Source organism: Sminthopsis crassicaudata, chromosome 1 (genome assembly GCF_048593235.1).
Source record: "Sminthopsis crassicaudata isolate SCR6 chromosome 1, ASM4859323v1, whole genome shotgun sequence".
In the NCBI taxonomy this organism is placed as follows: domain Eukaryota; kingdom Metazoa; phylum Chordata; class Mammalia; order Dasyuromorphia; family Dasyuridae; genus Sminthopsis; species Sminthopsis crassicaudata.
Window position 1 is genome coordinate 177187544 of NC_133617.1, and position 22575 is coordinate 177210118.

At 37.5% G+C, this 22575-nt stretch overlaps 1 long non-coding RNA gene across 7 annotated transcripts in view; it reads right to left on the minus strand.

Annotated features, from left to right (window-relative positions):
* Positions 1–22575, minus strand: part of LOC141553349 (uncharacterized) — a 141626-nt gene that overhangs the window by 69987 nt on the left and 49064 nt on the right. For 5 of the 7 annotated variants that reach the window (XR_012485422.1, XR_012485429.1, XR_012485426.1 and 2 more), the window contains one exon: positions 7642–7695. This is a non-coding gene — a long non-coding RNA (uncharacterized LOC141553349). Of the gene's footprint in view, positions 1–7641; positions 7696–20011; positions 20084–22575 lie in introns of all 7 variants that reach the window. The other 2 variants (XR_012485427.1, XR_012485423.1) reach the window with 1 other exon arrangement.

The window sequence follows — 22575 nt, forward strand, 5'->3', positions numbered from 1 at the left end:
CTGGATCTGTATCCCAAGGAAATCTTAAAGGAGGGAAAAGGACCCACATGTGCAAAAAATGTTTGTGGCAGCCCTTTTGATAGTGGCAAGAAACTGGAAAATGAGTGGATGCCCATCAGTTGGGGAAATGGCTGAATAAGTTATGGTACATGCAGGTAATGGAATATTAACTGTTCTATTAAAAAATTAACAATCTGATTTTAGAAAGACCTGGAAAGATTTACATGAACTGATACTGAATGAAACAAGCAAAACCAGGAATACATTGTACACAATAACAGCAACATTGTATGATGATCGACTATGAAAGACTTGGTTCTTCTCAGTGATTCTGTGATCCAAAGTAATTCCAATAGACTTTGGACAAAAAAATATTATCTGCATCCAGAAAAAAAGAACTAAGGAGACAATACTTACTATGTTCACTTCTTTTTTCTGTTTTTTTTTTAATCTCTCTCATGATTTTTCCCTTTCTCTCTGGTTTTTCTCTCCCAACATGATTCATAAAGCAATGTGTAATAAAAATAAAATAAAATAAAGAAGATGGATTATAGAGTACTACATTATAGTCAGATCTAGGCATATGTGAATAGAGAAAGAGGTGGAAAAATATAATGTTCCCTCTGTATTAGCAGAAGACAAGCTTCATAGCCAAAGACACAAAAATAAGCCAAGAATATGACCTGCTGTTGTTTGTTTTCTAAACAAGGATCTTGTGGTAAGACTGGTGATGGGAGTGAGATAAGACTCACATCCTGTTTACTTTTTTTTCTGATTTCAAGATTATTATCATTTACCTCCTTGAATAAAAGACCAAAATAAAAAGAATATTTAAAAAGTTTAACTATGTGCATCAGGAAGTCTATACCCAATGGGTGAGGTATTTGGAAGTGCACTTTGGGTCGTTATAAAAACAGGAAGCTAGTTCACAACCCAGGAGATTCAAGGGTATGGCTGCCAAGAAGGAAAAAAGTCACACCTGAGAAGTAATCTCTTATGGGGAAGGGGGTAGAAGTATTCCAGTCTCATTACAGTCTCTTCCCTGCTCCTAAATTTTATGAGGACCTTTTGAACTTCAAAGGGTCAAAAGGAATTTAGACTTCCCATTTCATAATTAGTGTTCTGGCAGCACCCTAGAACAGCTGACCAGGAGCTAAAGATAGACTGGATGGAGGCTCAAAGCTCTCCAAAGAGCCAGTAGAAAACTATATTATTCCTAAGGAAAACATCTTGAAGAGTCAATATTTAAAATTTTTTAAGTATGAAGATTTAGCCTTTTCTTCTGTTGTTTCACTGAAAATATCTTTAAAACAATCCCAACAACACTAGGAGATCTGAGATGTTAAATATATATATATATATATATATATATATATATATATATATATATATATATATGTATGTATATATGTATATAAAATACAAACACACACACATATTTCTTCTGCTTCCAACATACTTCCAATTTCTTCTACTAAGTTTCTATATTTTCAGAGCTTTTCCTTCCATGTTGTTTTGAGGATTATGAGTATTCAGAATAATAACACCTGTTAAGAACATTATTCATTCATAAAATTTTGGGATTAGATGATGTGCCTAGATGAGTCTGAGCAATAGTTTTGTCTGTACTAAGCTGTTTCCAAAAGTTTCTTTGGGAAATTCTCAAAGATATTTCTAGATTTATACTGATAGGTCAAGAATTTAATTTCTGTTGGGTTATGAAGATTACTGAGTTTATGGATCATCTAGGATAATTTGCTCTTTTTATACAGGGAGATAAAGTAGGCTAATTTAGGCAAGAATGCAAAGGATAGAAGTAGCAAGGATAGGACTGAAGCCCACACTTTTTCCGTCTCCAAATTTAATGCTTTTTGTAGTAGTCCACACTAATAATCTGAATTTCTGGAATCATTAGAAAAACCCAAGGAATTCTAGAAAAGATTGTAAAAGAATTCAGCTCCTTAATCTCACAGCCTTCCCTTTGAGCTAACAGTTTCCGCTCTGGCATGGTGCGAAATTGCAGAGATTCTTGTATATCCACATACCAACTGTGTCTTCTCCCTATCTCTACTTCTAAGCTATGACTTATAGCCAGTTTCTTTTCACTCTGAAAATCCTCTCCTTAGAAAGCCTGCCAGATGTTGCTCTTTTATCTTTCCTTCCTCAGATTTCTGTGTTTTATATTATATCCTTCTTTCTCAGAGACATACAGTCAGGAAGAATTCAAATCCAGCCTCAGACACTTACTAGCTGTGTGATCCTGGGCAAGTCACTTAACTCTGTCTCAGTGCCCTCATTGTAAAATGAGCTGGAAAAGGAAATGGCAAATCACTCTTTTCTTGAGAAAACTCCAAATGGGACACAAAGAGTCAGACATGGCTCCACAACAAGAAGAAGAAGAAAAAAAACAAAAACTTGGTGGAAAACAGCGTGTGCTATAAACTGTTGATGTGACAGGGTTATCACAGGGAGAATAGGCTAAATAAGGAGGTGCTGTTAAAACCACAGAAGCAGACACAAGGAAAAGACTCATGTGAATCAAATCAACTAGAATGGGAGAGGAGAAAGCCATGGAGTAGTATCCAGAGCTCTAGATTTGAAGCCAGAAGACCTGGGTTTTTTTCTACTACTTAATGCCTACATGATTTTGAATGTGTCAGTTTCTCTGGACCTCAGTTTCCCCATCTGTAAGAATTCCAGGTTTAATTCATATAGACTAAATGGTATAGACAAAAAGATCATAGGGTCAATAGAATTCTGAGCTAAAAGTCACCTCAGACATAATTATGGCCAATTACTTAATTTTACAAATCGGGAAGGTAGGATTTGAATCTAGGTGTCTCTGAGCCTGGATTAAGAGCTTTAAGGAAGAAGTAAAGGGCTCCTAAGGAAGAAGAAAAGAATTCTTTTTTTGTTCCATAAATAAAGCTTGCATTAACATATATTTTATATTATATTATATATGTCATATATAATATACATAATACTAAACCATTACATGGGAGATCCTAGATGTTCCCTGAAACAAATTGTGGAATAACAAACCAGGCAAGCCAATACCTTAAAGCCCTACCCTTTAGGAGCCCCAAGATCACCTTGATTTTCCTCCAGGCTGGAAGGAAATCATAAAAGTAGGATTTTTTTCTCACCAGATTGCAGAAACAGAAATGTGTGGCAAGGGAGAAACTCAAAAACTTTGAGGTTACAAAGTCCATGATAAGGCATAGATGACGCATTCTTTAGTTCAGGGATATTACCCAGTTTGAAGAGTAATACAAGCTGCTTTTTTGCAGCCCCTTTTTGCAGAAATAAGATAAATGAAGCTATAATCAAAGCAGTCCAGAAGGATAACATGAGCAGTCCAAAGTCAAAAAACAAAGCCCACCCCTAAATACATATTGACCTTCAACACTGAGTCTGCTTCAAAGGGGCCCTAGCAGTCCAGAAGGCAAATAGCACAGAGGTGGGCTTACTTTTTTTACAACTATAAATGTGAGTTTTACCTGCCAGCAGAGCTGCTGGAGTTTAATAGGCTCATACTGACGCTTAAGTGTTTTGAAACACCTATTACAGGGGACTATTTCAAACTGACTTCTTCCAAAGGAGAGGCAAGGGAAATTGGCCCCCAAGAAAAACAAGAAAGGAATTGCATGGAGTTAACTTACAATGACACACACAAGAATATTGTGAGTTGGTTTGATTGCCATTTAATAAGGCTCAGTCCCCCACGTGGCCCAGTTGGATTCACCATAATAAAGACAATTTCATTCTATGGCCATAGGCTATTCCCTTAGCCCCTGACAGCACTTTCACAAATGTCAGCCCAGCATAGGGGAATACTTATGTGTGTCTGTATGTCTGTGTGTCTGTGTATTATGCATGTAGGCTTATCTTCCCCTTCAACTGATAGTACCCTCCCTTTCTTTCTTGTATTTGTTTGTATTTATCATCTTTATCTTTATCATATGTATATATATACTACTTGTACATTTGTATTGGTTACACAAGAAACAGACAAAAATAAGACTCACTGGAGCAGCTATTCCATGTCATTTATTTCATCCTATCCAGTATTTTTGCAGAATAAGAAGAGTCTCAAATGAGAAAATGGAAAAATGAGAAACTGAGGCAAATACAGAAAAAAATCACTTTCCCGGGGTCACACAGCTAGTAAGTATCTGAGGATAGATTTGAATTCAGGAAGGAGTCTTTCTGATTCCAGACTTGACATTCCATCCATTGTACCACCTAGTTGTCTCACTTGAGTCATATAAAAGAGTAATAATAATGTATTTCTACAGAGCTTTAATGTTTACAGAGCATTTTCCACAAGAACCCAACAAGTATTATTATCCCCATTGTATATAAGTGAGGAGACTGAGGCGGGTGAAGGCTAATTGAATAGTCTGAAAGAAGAGTGGTGAAAATACTTAGAATGAATAAAATACCTAGATTCTAATTCCAGCTCTATCTTCCTATATGACTTTGGCCAAATCACCCCACTGCTCCAGGCCTGTTCCTTCATCTATAAAAAATCTTTTTCTAGCTCTGATGCTATATGACACATTCAAGAATTAAATTAAATAAACAACACCATATTACAATGTTGCTGGAAAGGACCTATCACTTGACTGACCACCCCTATGACTGTCCAGACATCCCCTTCCCAGTAAGCCCTTGCCATATATGTATTGTTTCCAGGGTTTAATAAATGCCTTTTCATTCACTGAATTATTCATCCTATAAGTGGAGAAAGAGACAAAAAGACCCATGTTCATCTGTGGCAATTAATAAAATGGAAGAACATGACTAATGCTGCCCTGAGTCAGAACCACAATTCAGCCAGGTCATTGATGCTATCTCCAACAGTGGAAATCAAAGCACAGAATGGCTGCCCTGGATAATATTAACCTCATGGCAGAGCAGAGTTCAGGGTTATTCATGGTGGGAGAGACACCAGAGGAGAAGATATGGCACCAGCTGTGGAACAGTTTACATTCTCATACATCTGAGCATTCAGATTCAAATTCAACTACTAGGTAGCAGGGACAATAAACTTTTATTCTCCTCAACTTATGACAAGGGGAGGAACGTGGAAAGCTTTCCTGATCCCACAACGTCATCTCTATACTCTCAGTATTGAAGAAATCAGCTTCTAAATTGAATAAGCCCACCCAAGTAGTGCTAGAATAGGTGTTCTTAACCTCTGTGTGTGTGTCCTGGATCCCATTAGCAGTCTGGTAAACATGGGAACCCCTTCTCAGAATAATGATGATAAACACATAAAATAAAATGCACAGGATTACAGTTATCCCTTCTCCATCATGACTTTTACCATTATAGTTTTAATATATCATGGGTAAGCATAAGAAACCAAATGGGAATTTAGAGGGAATTTTGTGGAAGTCCCAGGTGACGTGAAGGATAGCAAATGAGAAAAAAGTTTAGAAACTCAGAAATGCATAATATATATCTGTGAGTGTGCATATATATATAATATTTTATAATAACCATAGTTTATCTTTTAATGTCATAATAAGTCAAACCTTCTCTGTTATGAAAGGGGGTCCCAAAAATTTCACACAAATTTTCTAGATTGGAAGGGCATCCTAACCCTGGCAATGTGGAAGGGCTAACTATATATAAAAGAAATCCATTATATTGAAATAAAGTTATCAAAAAGTATTTTTAATTCAAAGACCCCATAAAATATATTCAAAGACCTCAGGTTAGGAAACCCTACTCTCGAGGGACTCCTAGAGCCTAAGGAAACAGTTAGTTTGAAGAAAGAATAAGAGATTCTGGTTTTGTTGGTACAGGGTGAAAGCAGACTACCCAGGTGCTTAGAGAAGAATATCAATTTATGAAGTCATTCTGACCCAATCTGATCAGGAAAATCAGCTTGGAATTTGTAGGCATAGCCCATTCCTATCTGCTGGGCACCTACTGTGAGTGCAAAGGTCGGCAGAATTAGTGATCAAAGGATGAGGGCCCTTTCCCACTGCACTTAAAACGAGATGGAGGGTAACTAGTGTCTGACAAGTTAAGAGCAGGAACTGGTTTTTGTTTTGTCTTTGCAACCCTATTACTTAAAATACATAGTGTTTTACATAAAGCATTTGCTTAATCAGTGATCACTGGGTTAGATAAAGTATCCAAGATACATAGGTCACATTTAGATCCATTAATATTAAAGTTGCATACATAAATAAAATACATGGGTCCTATGTGCCTACATGATATATAATGTTAACATTAGGGAGTCATATAAAATATACTTTAATTATACTCTGCTATAAAATGTAGCATCCAGTTACCTGAATAACTTCCTCACTCATCACCCTGGCCAGCCATGATATTTCAATCTAGCTATTGGCCAGATTTCTTCAGTGATCTGATATCATTTCTGTACCCACAATACTCTCCTCTGTAGATAGCTCAGTAACATCAAATCCACCAGCCCTTGGTTCCCAGTTTGGACGTGATCCAGATTGAGTGATACTGTTGTCATAAATGGAGAATCTAGCAGAAAAGGAATGGCCTCTGGATTGAATCCTTTCACCCATGTCAGAGGTGCTCTGAAGCTCTCCCTATCCATCAATAGGGTACTAACTAACATGTACCTTCCTCTTTATCTGGATCTTGATCTGAAACCTTGCCACTAGGTCATTGTCTGAAGAAGGGAAAGGGAAAGAATCAGCATTTATTAAGCACCTACTATGTACCAGGCACCGTGTTAAGCATATTACAAATCTGCTTCTGGTGGGTAGGTCCTTCTTAAACTCTACCTCATACAGATTCCTTTATCAAATTATCCATCTGACAAGGAGCAGAGATCAGTGCCCTAGGAAATCTGGATATAGGGCAGACTAAGTTGAAGCAATAGAAGAAAAACTAAAAGTCAGAATGTGGGAGCTACCCAAATAGGGGAATTGCAAGGCATGTCTCTGAGAGTTAAAGGAACACACTGGGTAGCAGGTGGTGGTGGAAAGATAATGGTAGTCCAAGAGGAAAAAGGGTTTTGAAAATAAATATTACCAATCTTATAATTTTCCCTGGAGCCAGACCTGGCCTTGAGCAAGAAAGGGAGGGGATTTGTAGCCCTGATGACACCATTGGCCTATATGTTACACTAATAGGGTCTAATAGCTATTTTTTTTCTGACCTCACATTGTTGGCTGTTAGATGTCATATGGTGTTAGCTGCATTTGGCGATCTCTGCAGGGGACCTTCAGCATGGACCAGTAGTCTCTCTACTGATGGTTCCTGACAGTTCAAATGCTCTTTTCCCCATCTCAGTGCTGACACATCCAAACACATTGTTCATTAGCAATGGAGACCATGGGGATTGGGGATTAATGTGCTCAATGGGGAGATTCCAGTGGTAGGGTCCTTCCAAGCTTCAGCACCACTCACCAACTCAGTCTTTCCACTTAATTAAATGAGAATCATGTAAATTCCACACCCCAAGGTTTGGTGGTTTTCACAAAAAAGTTTCCCCTTAATACCAGATAATTAACCAGAATTTTTAAGACCAAGGGCAGGGTATGTCTCACAGGGGCAGCTAGAAACGCAGGGGATAGAGGGCTGGACCTGAAATCCTCCAAGGACATGAGTTCAAATCCAAACTCAGACACTTACCAGATGTGGGATGCTAGGCAAGTCACTTAATCCTGTTGGTCTCAGTTTCCTCATCTGTAAAATTAACAGAAGAAAATGGAAAAACCATTCAATTTCTTTGCCAAGAAAGACCCACATAGGGCCTCCTGATTGAAACAATTGAACAACACTTCTCACAAGGCATCCTTGAAACTACTTGGAGTAGACCTTATCAAAGCCACTAAATAGTATAGTGCAAAGAGTAGTGGATACAATCAGGAAAGAACAAATTTTAAATCTCATCAAGTCAGTTAAAAAATGGAAAGTGCTTTGCAAACCTTAAAGTGCCATATAAATTCTAATGGCCATCATCATCAGTATTATTAGCAAGTCTATAAACCTCTTTGAATTCAAAGCTAGACTCAGACTCTTACTAATCGTGTGACCCTGCAAAAATCACTTCATTTTCTTCAGTTTCCTCAATTGTTAAATGGGGGGGAAATAGCAGTTGTATCCTAGGGTTGTTATAAGGCTCTAATGAGGTAATATCTGCTTGGCACATAGTAGGCACTTAATAAAAGCTTGTTTCCTTCCTCATTTTCTCAGTCTCCATTTCCTCCTTTTCTATAAAAGGGTAAATGTAATAGCATCTATCTCATAGGATCAAATACCGTTTTATGAGGATTAATATTCATGTAAAAGTGCTTTGCAAATTTAAAGTCTTATTGAAATGGGGGTTATTATTATTTTCTGTCTCTTACCTAAACCGTTGTAACATCTTTTAGTATTAAGGTACCTTTGCAAAGCTCCCTGGAAATAGAAACTTCTTAATATGACTTGATATTAGGCTGCATAAGGAAGCAGCTCTGGTGTATTGCCAGGTTTGTTTGTCTTAGTCTGTACATACAGTCAGTTCTGCTATAATGATTGTTTTGAAAACATGAATTTGTTCCAACAAGATTGATATATTAGGGAATAATTTAAGCATAATGGGAATTTGTGTTTGTTTATACCTGATTTTGCCTAGGAGAAATAGCAGAAGAACATAGAAAACTCACCACTTCAATCCAATCCAATCCAATCCAATAAACATTTAAGTACTGGAGATACAATTCATGAAAAAAATAAAAATAAAAACAAAAACAGTCCCTGTGCTCAATGAGCTTACAATCCAAAGGGGGAGAAAACATATGAAAGAAGGCAGGAGGAGGGATGGGGAGGATGCCCAGATGGTGTCCTCAGGATGAGGGCATCTTGTTCTGTGGGGCTGATACCAGGGAAAACAGCAGATGCACAAATGTCTGCCCTCTATAAAGGAAAGCATTAAGGGGATTTCAGTTCCATATCCTCTAGTCTCCCAATCAGAGGGAAGGGGAGGCTCAGAGAGGTTTAAAGCTCAACTTAGTATGATGGTGAGTTTAAGAGGTGAGGAGCTTATCCTACAAAGGGCATCTAGTTCTGAGACAGAGCAGCAGATGCAAAATAATAACTTAAAAACTACAATCCTTCCCACTTCCATGAGGAAATTTCCGAAGGAAAATGCTCTATTTATGTATCTCACAGGTGTAGTAGAAGCTGTAGACTGAGAACTGGTCTACCTTTATGTTCTGTCCTACCTTTCATCATGGCCAAGTTCCTCATCCCCAGAATTGCCTCAAATTTCTTCACTTTGTCAGTCCAGACCGGGTGAGAATTTGGGCACAGCTGAGCAGCAGTCCAGACACCATCACTATTTATTGCAGTATTTGTATATTTCTTAAGCATTTAACATGCAAAAATTGTGCTTCTATTTATATTAAGTTCCTATTTTTAAAAAATGTGTCACTGCTGAAGTTTTTGAGTGTAGTGTCTTTAACCTCATTTTCTCCATAAACCCTACACATTTTTGCATAACAGTGATTTTTAGGAAGCAAAACTGGCTGTACTTATTATGAATTTGCAATCTTCTTCTTTATAATGTGAACTCTTTGTGAATACAGTTTCATTCTTTTTATCCAATATCTAGAGTCCTGATTGGCTGGTGTAATAAAATGTTTTAAGAGTCAGAAGACCTAGGATAGAATAACAATGTGATCTCAATTTGATTTTGGGAAAAGCTAAGGAATCTAAGATTCAGTTTCTTCATCTGCAAAATGGAGCTAATAAACTGGGGGAAGGAGGAGAAAATTTGGAACAGAAAGTTTTGCAAGGGTCAGTTAAAAATTACCTATGCATATGTTTTGTAAATAAAAAGATTTAATAAAAATTTTTAAAATGAAGCTAATAATTCTTCTGCTACCTACTTCACAAAATTGTTTTGGAGGGAACCCACAGGGCATAGAGGAAAGAGTACCGTGCATTTGAGATGAGAAAACCCAGTTTCAGTTTCTGGTTTTGCTACTGACTTCCCATACACACAATCTATTGGGGCCTCAGATTTTAAGTCTGTAAAAAAAAAAAAGGTGAAATTTGATGGCCTTGAAGTCCCTTCAAGCCCCAAATGGAAGAATCCATGTTACTATCATTCTTTGATATCCATAAAGAGATCTGTAAACCTCAAAATGCTACATTTATGTTAACAATCATTATAACACTGTGTTCTGGGCACAAGTCTCTGGAAACTAGGAAATGCTGAGCTTTAGTGTCTCTCACTATGACTTCAAGAAAAGAAACCACAAACTTGTTCAGTCTCTGTTCCCCTATCTGTGCAATGGGAATAAAAACCCTGACTTTATTGTAGACCCTGACTAATAGGGATATGAGAACAAGCGGCTTTGCTATATTCCTAAGGTCTGATATTTAGGGAAATGCAAAATAAAAGGAAAAAAAAATCTGATTTCTTATAATGGAGCTTACATTTCAACTATAACTTACTATTATTCAAATTAATCTCTATATATAGCACCTACTGTCTAAAGAACTTTTTGATAAATGCTGGATGAGATTAAATTTATTTTAATAATACTATTGTCTGATTTATTTAATTTTAATTTATTTCTATTACAAATTTAATAATTATCAGCAAACATGGACATTTCAGCTACACAGAATAGAAAAAGGACTATGGAACTATGAGCTTGTTATATATAATTTGTTTTTTAAGTACATCTTAAATTTAACATGATCATAATAAAATTGCTCAGTTTGTCTGTCTCCTCTTTTGAATTCCTTTTTTGTTTTAAACCATATATGTTTTAAGTGTCTTATTGGAACTCTTTTTTTTCCCTTTCTCCTTGCTCCCCATTATCTCTACAAACTAGTTTAGCCTCCCTCATAATCCAGAAATATAGTCAAGCAAAACAATTCAATACATTGGCCACTTGTAAAAATATCTGTCTTATTATAGTGACATTGAACAGTTTTATAATCTTTCCAATTTCCATCATTTTGGCCAAATTGTAAATTATTCTCTGGCTTTTGCTTACTGCAATCTATATCAGCCCGTATAAAATTTCCCAGGTTCCTTTGAATTAGTCATAGTTGTCATTTCTAACAGCAATAAGGTTATATTAAAGTCATACCACAATTTGTTCATCCATTTCCTGATCATTTCTAGTTGTTTTGGGGGAGGGTTTGGTTTTGGGGTTGTTTGTTGTTTGCTACAAACAAATGTTTTGTACAAACATACAAACAAATGTTCCTACAAACATTTCTATATATTTGCATCCTTTCCCTCTGACTTTGACTTCTTGGGATGTAAGGGGAGATGTATGCCTGATGGTGGTACCTCTCCTTCAAAGAATATGTACAATTTAGAGACTTTGAGAGCATAATTCCAAATTACTTTCCAGAAAAGCTGAACCAATTCACAATTTCAACGGCAGTGTATTAATATGTTCATCCTCAGATAGCTACTTCAAATATTATTATTTATAACATTTACAAATCATGAAGGGACAATGAAGGGGAATTGGAATGAAGCTGAGGAGAGCTGTAGGGAGAAGGTGGAGAGTAGTTTTTTTTATTGTCGTTTGTCCTTCATTCTCAAAGAGGACCAATAACTACATCAATAAAGATCAGGGTTATTATTCCCATTGCACAGATAGGAGAACAGAGGCTGAACAAATTTGTGGTTTCATTTCTTGGAGTCATAGTGAGAGGTGCTAAAGCTCAGCGTTTCCTAGTTTCCAGATTCTTGTGCACAGAACACAGTGTTATAATGATTGATATGACTGTAGCATTTTGAGGTTTACAAACCTCTTTATTAACACCATAGAATGATAGTAGCATGGATTCTTCCATCTACACCTTGAGGGGACCTCAAGGACATCTAATTCCTCCTCCTCTTTTTAGAGACTTGACATCTTGACACGTGTCTGAATTGTATTTAATTAAGGCAGAACTGAAAAAAAGTCATCAGCCTCACTCTTTCCTCTAAAGTCATTGGAGTTAGGGACAGGGCAAAAGTCAAAACAACTAGAAATTGCCCAAATGAACTCCAAAAACTCCAAAAATTCATAACTTAAGGATCCTGGGAAATGGGTTCAATGCTACATTTTTTGCAAGGGGGTGGGGAGGACTCAGAGAACAGCAGATCTGTGTTCAGATTCTGACATTCTACCTGTATTTTCATCGCAAATTACTTAATCTGTCTAAATCAGTTTTGTAATCAGTAAATCAAAGGTGATACCCAAGGATTCCTTTCCAAATCAATGATTCTATGAATTCGTTCAGCTTTGTTCGACCACTGAAGTCACTTCTGATTCTTTGTAATCTCATTTGGAATAGTTTGCCATTTCCTTGTCTAGCTCCTTATACAAATGGGGAAACTGTGGCAAACAGGGTTAAGTCACTAAGGGTTTCACAGCTTCTGTGGCTGTATTTGAACTGGGGTCTTCCTGACCCTAGGCACTGGAACAATGACAAGATAATGCAGTCATCCTCTACTAAACATACTCCAGAACCAATAACAACCCATATTCATTTAGTACTAACTCATCTTGCCATAGCATATTAATGTTTCCAATGCTTTTTTGTCATTAACAATAAAGTCAGGGTCCATAGCCAGCAAATATCAGTTAGGATTAAAATCAGGGCTCCCTCTGACATACATTTCCTCAAGATTTTCCTCTGATAAGCTAGGACCTCTTAGTATTTTCTTACTTCTTGGAGCAGACCTGGTCCTACCTGGCATTTCTTTCCCTTTCCTTCTTGTCCCAGACCCAAAGGGTTAAGATTAACAAGCCCAGACTCAGAAACATAGCAAGAAGGTCCCATTCAAGCTACTCATCTGCTTATCCCTTGTCACCTCAGTTTCCTTTTCTGTAAAAAGAGAATATCCAAATAGAGGACACACAGTTTCTTCTAAGCATTGAGATTCTTTCATTCTATGACTCTCAGGGTGAGAATAAATCCCTTTTTGGAAAACAAAACAAAACAAAACAAAAACAAACCATCTCTCTGAGTCAGCCTTCTGGCCTCCCAAGAAGAATCATTTACCTCAAAGGGGTGAGCGTTGCCTTTATAAGAGGGATTGTATTTTACTCTGCCGTCGGACTAGGCTTATTTTTAATCTACTGGGAATCCTCTAGGGATTGACTGCAGGCCTAGAATGCTAGCTAAAATAGAGAGTGAGAGAGCTTAATAGGTTCTTTTATTTTCTGGCCACAGTCTTCCCTTCCCCCCTTTTCTCTCCACCCCCTCCCTTTTTTAAAGGCACTTTAGAAGCAGGGATTTTAAACATCCCTAGAGGTCAAACAAATTGCATTTTTGCTACAAAGGGGGGGTAGGGGGAGGGGTGGGGCAGATGGTAAATTGGCTGCTGAGCAACTCAGCAAGTCCTTTTCCACGATGTCTTTCTCTTAGCCCCCAACTGGCAGAACTGCACCATCAGGGCCAGCCTTTTGAGGGGGGTGGGGGTGGGGGACAGATTCAATCGAAAACAGAGAAACGAGGCACACCAGGAGTCTCCCTGGCTGGGAAATTATTTCCTAATAAAACTACAAAGGGAAGAGCGATAGCTGGGCAATGCTGACAAGTATTGTTGTCTTGTATCAAAATCTCTTTATAAACCTATTGGAAGAACAGAGCTCCATTTCGCTTTGAAGTCCCTGTTCAAAGCCCTTTATGTACACACAGTTCCCTGCCAGGAGAACAGGGGTGGTGGGGGATGGAAGAAGGAGACAGAAGAAATTTAGCTAAAGCCTCTTGCAAATATATACCTTCAAACTGAGGATTCCCCACGTTCTCGATCTCCCTGCTCTAAACCTTAAGACGCCTCCTTAAACCAAAAGGATCATAGGATCAGATCCAGAGCTGCAAAGTGACCTCCCGGGCCATCTAATCCAACTCTCCCACTTCATAGAAAGGGAAACTGAGGCCCAGGAGGTAAAGCCCCCAAGGCTAGACAGGTAGCAGGCAGCAGAAAAAGAATTTAAACTCTGCCCTTCTGAGTCCAGAGCTGATTTTCGGGAATAGGTCATTGGCTAGAAATAAAGAATAAATCTGTTCTCAGCATCGGCAGATTAGCATCACAATACGGACCCAGGGTTTAGATGAAGAGATAAAATAATAGTGCCCTCTCTTCCATCCCTAATCTGGCCATATCAACCAAAGGTAGCAATGGCTTATAGAGTTCATAATAGAGCAGAAGTGAGCTTATTGCTGTTCAGTCTTGTTTGATTCCTCATGATCTCAGATGGGGTTTTCTTGGCAGAAAGATTGGAGTGGTTGGCCATTTCCTTTTCTAGCTCGTTTTACAGATGAGAAAACTGAGGCAAACAGGATTAAGTGACTTGTTCAGGGTCACACAGCTAGTAAATGTCTGAGGCTGGATTTGAGCTTGTCTTCCTGACTCCATGCACTGGACCCTAGTTTACTGGAAGTGACCTTAGAGTCCATCATATTCAACTCTCTCATTTCACCATTGAGGAAACTGAGGATAAAAGGCAGAACCAGGATTATCTGACTCAAAATCCACTCTCAATCCACTAATGCCTTATTCTTTAACCAGGAAAAATGGTTAAGTCATATTTCTACAGTGTTTTCAGGTTTAGAATACTCTTTTCTCACAATGCTCCTGTGGCAGAGGCACTTTTTAACAGGTGAATAAACTGATCAAAATTAGGCAATTTGCCCAAGTAGCCAAACCAAGACTCAAAACTATTCCTTCCAGTCCCTCAGACCACTAGAACCACACTAAATTTTTCAGCCCAGCTCCTGATTTAAGCTCTGACAAGAATTAAGTCTAATTTCCCACTCTGCACGAGTATCACATGTTGTCAGAATTCGCTCCACATTAACTAAATGTAACAGGAGAATACCATGGAGAACAGGTGAAGGTAGCAACCAGCTCTCCCCATGACCCCAAGCACCATCTGGGAGGAGAAAAGAAAGCAAAATGCTCCCTAGAGAAACTGGAGAGGACTCTCTTTTCAGGCCCTGAGCTTCCAGAAGCCTGGGTTTGAGCTAGGAGCTCAACTATGGGGACAGATGAGGGGAGGGAAGAGAACATTTACTCTGGCCTTTCATCTACCGTATTTAATAGCTGTGATATTTCCTTCACTAAGAGTCTTCAAGGAGGCCCATCACCAATCTGGGACTAATCTGTATGCTTTTAACCATTACCATCCCCATTCTGCCCCCATCGAAATGCTCAACCTTCTTTTCTCTCCCTGCCAATGTCAATTCTTTTTCCCCCTTCTATCATTATCATTTCTTCCCTCACTAACCCTTTGCCCCTGTCCCATTTGTCCCCAACATACATTGTTTTTAACAAAGCCTTCCAGCTAGAAATACAGATGATAAAAGCTCCATGTTTATACTATTGTTTCAAGTATAAATTAATAATTTGCCATGTGTTAGCTGTTTGGTATTGACTCTCAAATCAAAATGAGAGCTCTGCTTTTCCTATTAGGTATAGTGGGAGTTTTGTTTTACTTTGGTTCTTGTATTTCAGTTAGCAGGCAAGAATGGATATGCTTTTCCTCTGGAAGAAGGGGGGATGGCTGGGAGGAATGTTTGACTCCACAAAGTAATACAAGGACCAAAAACGTTTGAATATCTCTAAAGTCCCTAAAGGGATCTGCGACTAGATTTCAAGGTCTTCATGAACCTGATGGGAAAAAATATTTTTTTCAATGTATTTTGTTCCCTTTATTATCCTATATATTTTATTTTATGCATTTAAAAATAGTATTTTGAGAAGAGGTCCATAGGTTTAATGACACTGCCAAAGAGGTATATGACATAAGAAATTCTTTTCTTTAAAAAAAAAAGACTGTCATTAATTTTAAGCTACAATCAGGATCCTTAAAGTGTCATTGAAACCACATTATTTCTTTACTATCCCCACATACCTAGTCCCCATCTTTTTTCTAGATCATTCTCAGTCTCCCTGATTTCAAATCTGTTATTTTTTTCCCTTCCTACATAGCCCCCATCTTCCCCCTCCTAAACAGCAAATGTATTTCCTACCCGTTCTTTGGGATTCCTATTCTAACATTATTCTAGGATCTTGTCTCTTTACCTCACCAGAACTAATTAGGAAGGTCCTTGCAAAATAGGAAAACACTCAGCAGAATTCTACAAATCCACAAAACTATTTGATTTGCTTCCACCTTAAAAATCCAAGCTTAAAACGTCCTTCCTACATATCCTAAAGCTTCATGAAAATATTATTTCACACTGTTTCTCAAGGAACTGCTGCCAAGAGTACTCAGACCATAGCTTTGGGGTTTAAAGGAAAGACAACAGCAAGGAGAAAGTGGGGGGTGTAGATGGGCATCTGTTGTCCTCTGCAGGTCTTCCCTTTGGCAGCAAATCCCTGAATCAAAGCATTACCTTATGCAATGCAAATGGGGTTCTGATGAGGTCATTGCATTCTGCTAGAATATTATCTCTGACATTTTATTCATAATAATTATAGAGCGCTTTCCACCTTCAAAGTGCTTTGCAAACAATAATTAATTAATTAACACTCATAACACCCTGGTGAGGTAGCTTAGTATTATTAATTTATCCTACAGTATATTATTATCCACCTCTTTACTCCCTCCCCTTGGGTAGGAGCTGCTGAGTTTCTCTGCAGTAATTTCCTGTCTTTAGCTGTCTTCCATTTTCATACACCAGCTTTCCATTGTGCTTAACGGTTGAGGAACTAACCCTCTACACAATTTAGACTGAAATCTCTACAAAACAACCACAGACTAAAAAATAAAATAAAATAAAATTCTCATTTTTCTCTTAACTTTGTGCCATTAGCATTTGCTTATCTTGTTTCCAGCCATTTTTCCTTCATTTCTACCATGCTCCAGCTTTCCTTCCTCATCCTTTTCACATTCACTTCTGTCCTTGGTCTCATCCCTTGACTTCTTCATTCTGATATAAGCATCCCTTTATGCCTCTTCCTCAGCTTCCCTTTTATTTCTTCCTTCCTCTCCTTCTCAGCTACGTTGTCTGTCATTTCACCCACTATTCACCATCCTAGTTATTTGGATTTTAATTATGTAAATTAGTCTACTCTGAGGGATGCTTAAGAAAATGCTATCATTTAACTCACTTTCTCCCTGATTCTTCATTTCTTTTTTCTCTCTTCCTTCTTGGCCAATACTTTCCCCCTCTTATTCTTAATTCTCTTTCTACCTATTCCTCTGAAAGGCCCCACTAATCCCTACCTTCCCACATACAACTCCCCTCACATTTCCTCCCATTAATATTACCCCTTACACATGTTTTCATCTCATGTTTTCATTTCCTTTGCTGCAGGTAAACTCCCATTACAATGGGTTCCAAAGGTGGTACTCAAACCCCTGAAGTGTGCTGGATTTTTTTAAAAATTGCAGATGGATTGTGGAAATCCAGAAATTTTGATTGTAATGCAATGGTATTTCAAAAAACAGGATCTGACTTCCATACACCATTCACCATTTTCATTTATCCCTATTCATTTAGCTCTTCTTCACGTCCTCTCCTATTTATAGACCACCTCCATTCTCTGGACCAGCTCTTGTAAATGTGATCTCTGTATGGTCTTTCTTCCTTTTTTTATTTTATTTTTTTCTGTATGGTCTTTCAAAAGGAAAGCATCAAACTGGATTCTAGTCCTTGTTTGGCCACTAAACACCTGTGCTACATTAGGCAAATCACAGCTTCTCTGTGCCTCTCATCTGTAAAAGGAAAAAATGGACAACATAATATCTAAGGTTAATGATGTCCATTTGATACCCACAGGTTTTTCATTTTAAAGGAAAATGCTCAAACCACTAATGTCTCCAGATTTTCTCCAACATGCCTTAATGTGAATGCCTTCTCCCTTCCTTCCTCAGGCTTTTTCATGTGTTGCCTTGCTGTATTAGAATATAAGCTTCTTGAGGTCAGAGACTTTCTTTCCACTTATATTTGTATCCCCAGAGCATTAGGACTCCAAATCTTGTCCCCAGACAACTAGTTGCAATACCCAGGGCAGGTCCTATAACCAAGTCATATAACTTCTGTCTGACTCGGTTTCCTCAGCTACAGAAATATATAATATAATATAATGTTATATATTATAATATATTTGCAATTATATATATTTATTATAAAAATATAATAATAGTACCCATCTCCCTGTGTTGTGGTAAGGATTTAATGAGATGATATTTGTACATCACTTAAAGAGCCTTAAATTGTATAAATGCTAGGTATTATTGAAGGAGGATGTCACCTGCTTATATGTATCTCTGCTGAAACCTAGGAGATGTGGTATTTACAGCCTGGCACTATCTTTTCAGCCTTATTATACATTAATCTCTTTTGGAAATACTTTGGCCCACTGTGCCTACCATTTACTCCAGCAATACAATACCATTGCTGTGTCTATATTCCAAAGAGATTATAAAAATGGAAAAGGACCCACATGCACAAAAATATTTATAGCAGCTCTTTTTGGAAATGGAGGAGATACTCATCAGTTGGGGAATGACTGAACAAGTTGTGGTATGAGATTGTAATGAAATACTGTTGTTCTTTAAGAAATGATGAGTAAACAGATTTCAAATCTGAAAAAACTTACATGAACTGTTGCTGAGTGAAGTGAGCCAGAACCAAGAGAACATTGTACATAGTAACAATAATACTGTTCAATGATCAACTATGATATATTTAGCTCTTCTCAGAAATATCTGAGACAATTCCAAAAGACTTGTGATGATAAATGCTCTCCATATCCACAGAAAGAACTATAGACTCTGAATTCAGATTGAAGCATACTAAATTCACTTTTTAAAATTTGTTTTTTGTTTTGTCTTTCTTGTGGTTTTTCCCTTTTGCTCTGATTCTTCTTTTAAGACATGACTAAGATGGAAATATGTTTAACAAGATCATACATGTATAGTCTATATCAGATTGCTTGCTGTTTTGAGGAGGAAAATATTCTAACTTAAAATCTTATAAAAACTAATATAATTTTCAACATTAGTTTTTATAAGATTTTTATAAGATATATATATATGTATATATATATATAATTGGAAAAAATAAAATCCTGTTTAACATAAATACTTTGGCTCAGAGAAATTGACTTTCTTGCTTTTTTTCTTGTATGTGCTTCATCCTCCTCTTTCAAATCTCTGGACTTTCTTCTATGTCTATAATACTTCCTTACGCCTTCCTCTTAGAATTCATACCTTCCTTCAAGTCTTATTTCAAGTATCACCTTCTAATAGAAACCCTTCCTTATCCATTCCTCCCCCAGCTGCTATTTTTTGCCCTTATTCCCAAGTTATCTTGGGAATGGAAACAGGGGATGGATAGTTCATATCTATCATATCTACATAGCTCGTATCTATCTCATACCAGACGCACATGCTCATAAGCACATTTGTGTGTATATATATATATATATATACACAAATTTATTGAAACACATATACGTAATTAAACAAATATAAATGCAAATATGTATGTGTTACATGTTTATATATGTATACACACATACATATATAAACACAGACCTAATATACACACAAATATAAAATATCTTTCCTTGCTAGATTGAAAGCTTCTCCAAGACAGGGACTAAACAAACAGGTATTTTTGTTAGTAAACAAACATTGAGGCGCTATGGTAAGTACTGGTGATACAAAGAAAGACAAAACCAGATCTGCCTTCAAAAAGCTCATATTCTATGGAGAAAACAACATGTCAACTGTGGGGTAAATGTAAGATAGATGAAGAGATTACAAAAGGAGAAGGCATTGGGAACTGGGGAGACCAAGAAAGGCCCCTTGGAGTAAGAGTTTCCATCATCATCGTGAGGGAATTCAGATATTCTAAGAGGCGGAAGTGAGGAGGGAGAATATTCCAAGTATTGGAGACAGCCAATAGAAAGACATAGATAACAGAAATGGCTAATGTTGTGTTCAGGGAATTACAAATAGGCAGATATTGCTGGAGATAGGAAGCCACTCAAATGCAGGATATAAAGAATTTGAAGGCCAAATTAGGACACTACCTTTTTTATTTGAGATGTTCTGAGCCACCAAGGGGAAAGTTCATCTCTTCATTTTATCAGATATTCTGCCTCCTGGGAAAAGGGGGAAACAAGGGCTGATTGTAACAAAGAACAATTTAGAGATCGGACGATACACACTGGAACATGGCTCGAGGACTGGCTCTGAAGTTAAAAAACCTGGATTCCAATCCCCTTCTGATATTCTCTGCCTAAATGACTTTGAGTAAGTCACAACCTTCCTAAATCTGTTTCTTCATCTGCACATAGCAGTTAAACTAGCTGGTCTCTGGCTTTCTATTACACTAAGACATTGTAATCTAGCATTGTGTTGTCATTTATAGTAAAGTGAAAAGAACACTGATTTCAGAGCCAAATGACATGGATTCAGATCTCTCCTCTAGTATGTAATAGATGCACAGGTTTGAATAAGTTGATTAACTTCCTTAAAAATTGAGGGTATTGGACCAGCTGCTGTCCGAGGTCCCTTCCAGAACTAACTCTGTGTCCCATGAATTTGGACAGGGCTTGAGGTGAGAAAAGCCTGGGAGAAAAGAGGGCATTAAAGAGAAGGAAAAAAGGAGTTGCTGAGAAAGGATGAAAGATGCAAGTTGCATCTTAGAAAGGAAAAAAAGATGTGCCGGTGAGACAACAGTGGGAAAATAGAAGGTCCAGGAGGTTTCAGTAGACTAAGCCACATTTGGTTCAAAGAAACCAACAGAGACTAAGATCACAGACTGGGAACAGCTCTGAGTCCATGTTATCTTGATGTCACCACCCTGTAATGAACATGGTTAATAATTGACTGACTTCAGTCTTTTTCTCTCCCATTCACTTCAAAGCAAATTGTTCAGGGCTGGAGATGATAGGGAACTAAAGATGCTGGAGGAGGAGAGACGAAGCCAAACAAAGCTAAATCATTAGTCTGCACACACACACACACACATCAGTTCCAAATTGCTATGTAATTATTAATTAACTCATCTAAATGTGTCCAGATTTTTCTCAAGGTCTGTTTAAGTCCTTCTTCAGTAAAATATCGTAGCTATTCCTTCTTCAGCTTAGTGATTTTTTTCTTTTTTGTTGTTGTTCACTCGTTTCAGTCACATGTGACTCTTTTTGATCCCATTTGGGGTTTTCTGGGGAAATCTGCAAAATGGACAGTTATAATCACAGAATCTCAACCTAGTTTCCAGGCCTATAGTCATTCTGGTTTCCTTCCTATAGACTCATTACAGTTTGGCAACAACCTTTGTAAAATGTAGTTTCCAAAAGTGAACACAATAATCTAAATGCGGTGACAGGAGAGAGTATAGCAGGAACTTCTTGTTCTCATCATTGTGGGTCTCAAGTCTATATTATTCCCATGATGTCTTTGTTTATTATGATACAGTGGAAGGAGCAATAGGTTTGGAGTCAGGAGACTTCAGTTCAAAGTCCAGCTTGCATATTCTTTACCCAATAGAAATAGAGATAGATTTTACAGGGGAGTTTCTACATAGGACATCTGGAACTTGAGATGCCTATTGAACATCCAAGTGGATATTTCTTACAGGCATTTGGTGATAGGGGCTAGAATTCAGAAGAGAAATTAAGAATGTGTTTGTATGTGTATGTGTAATTGTAGATATACATATATGTGTATGTACAGATATACATATATATCATTTGCATTGATGATATCTGGATTCGTGGAAACTGATAATATGATGGGAAATGTGGAAGGCAGAGAAAAGGAGAATACAAAGGATTGAGGGGAGAGAGGAGAAGGGAGGGAAGAAAAGAAAACCTAAGGCAGCATTTTGAAGAGTCTTCATTTTAAGGGGCAAAAGATGAATGATGACCTAGCAGTGGACATGAGACCTTGCCTGAGGGTGAACTCACTTCATGACACTCTCACAAAAGCATAAATCTTCTGGGGTAGGAAGTTAAAAAAAAGATCTCTGATCTAAACAGTCTTTATGTGGGAAGAAGGTAGATGAGCAACCTCTTCATCTGGAACAAGAAAGATCCCACTATTCCACAGTTGTAGCAGGATATGCAAAACAAGAGCATAGGATCGAACAAGGTGAGGGGAAAGAAAGGAGAAGAAGGTTTTCACTTGTATCTCCCTGTAATCCAGTCACAGCAGCCCCAAGAGTTGTTTGGGAGCTATATCTAACATTCTTCTTCCAAATTTTACAGTTCCTCTGACTCACTACACACACACACACACACATATATGTATGTATATATATATATATATATATATATATATGAAATAAACTATGTTTGGTGAGGCTTCTATTTATTCTTGGGTAATTTTTATTCCCAGGAAAGTAAGCAATGATATTTTAGTTTCTGGGGTGTCCCCATTTTAAGAAAACTTGGTGTCCCAAAATCCTAAATTAACAAAATAGAGAAACTGGGGGATGATTCTACAAGATTATTTTTATATCCTTTAAAAGAGGATTTGATTTACAAAAGCCCATAGACAATTTGAGAAGGAAACACAAGTGGTGCAGAACTAGATACACCTATTCCTTTATCCAGATTCCAAAGAAAATGCTTGCCTCATAAATGTGTTC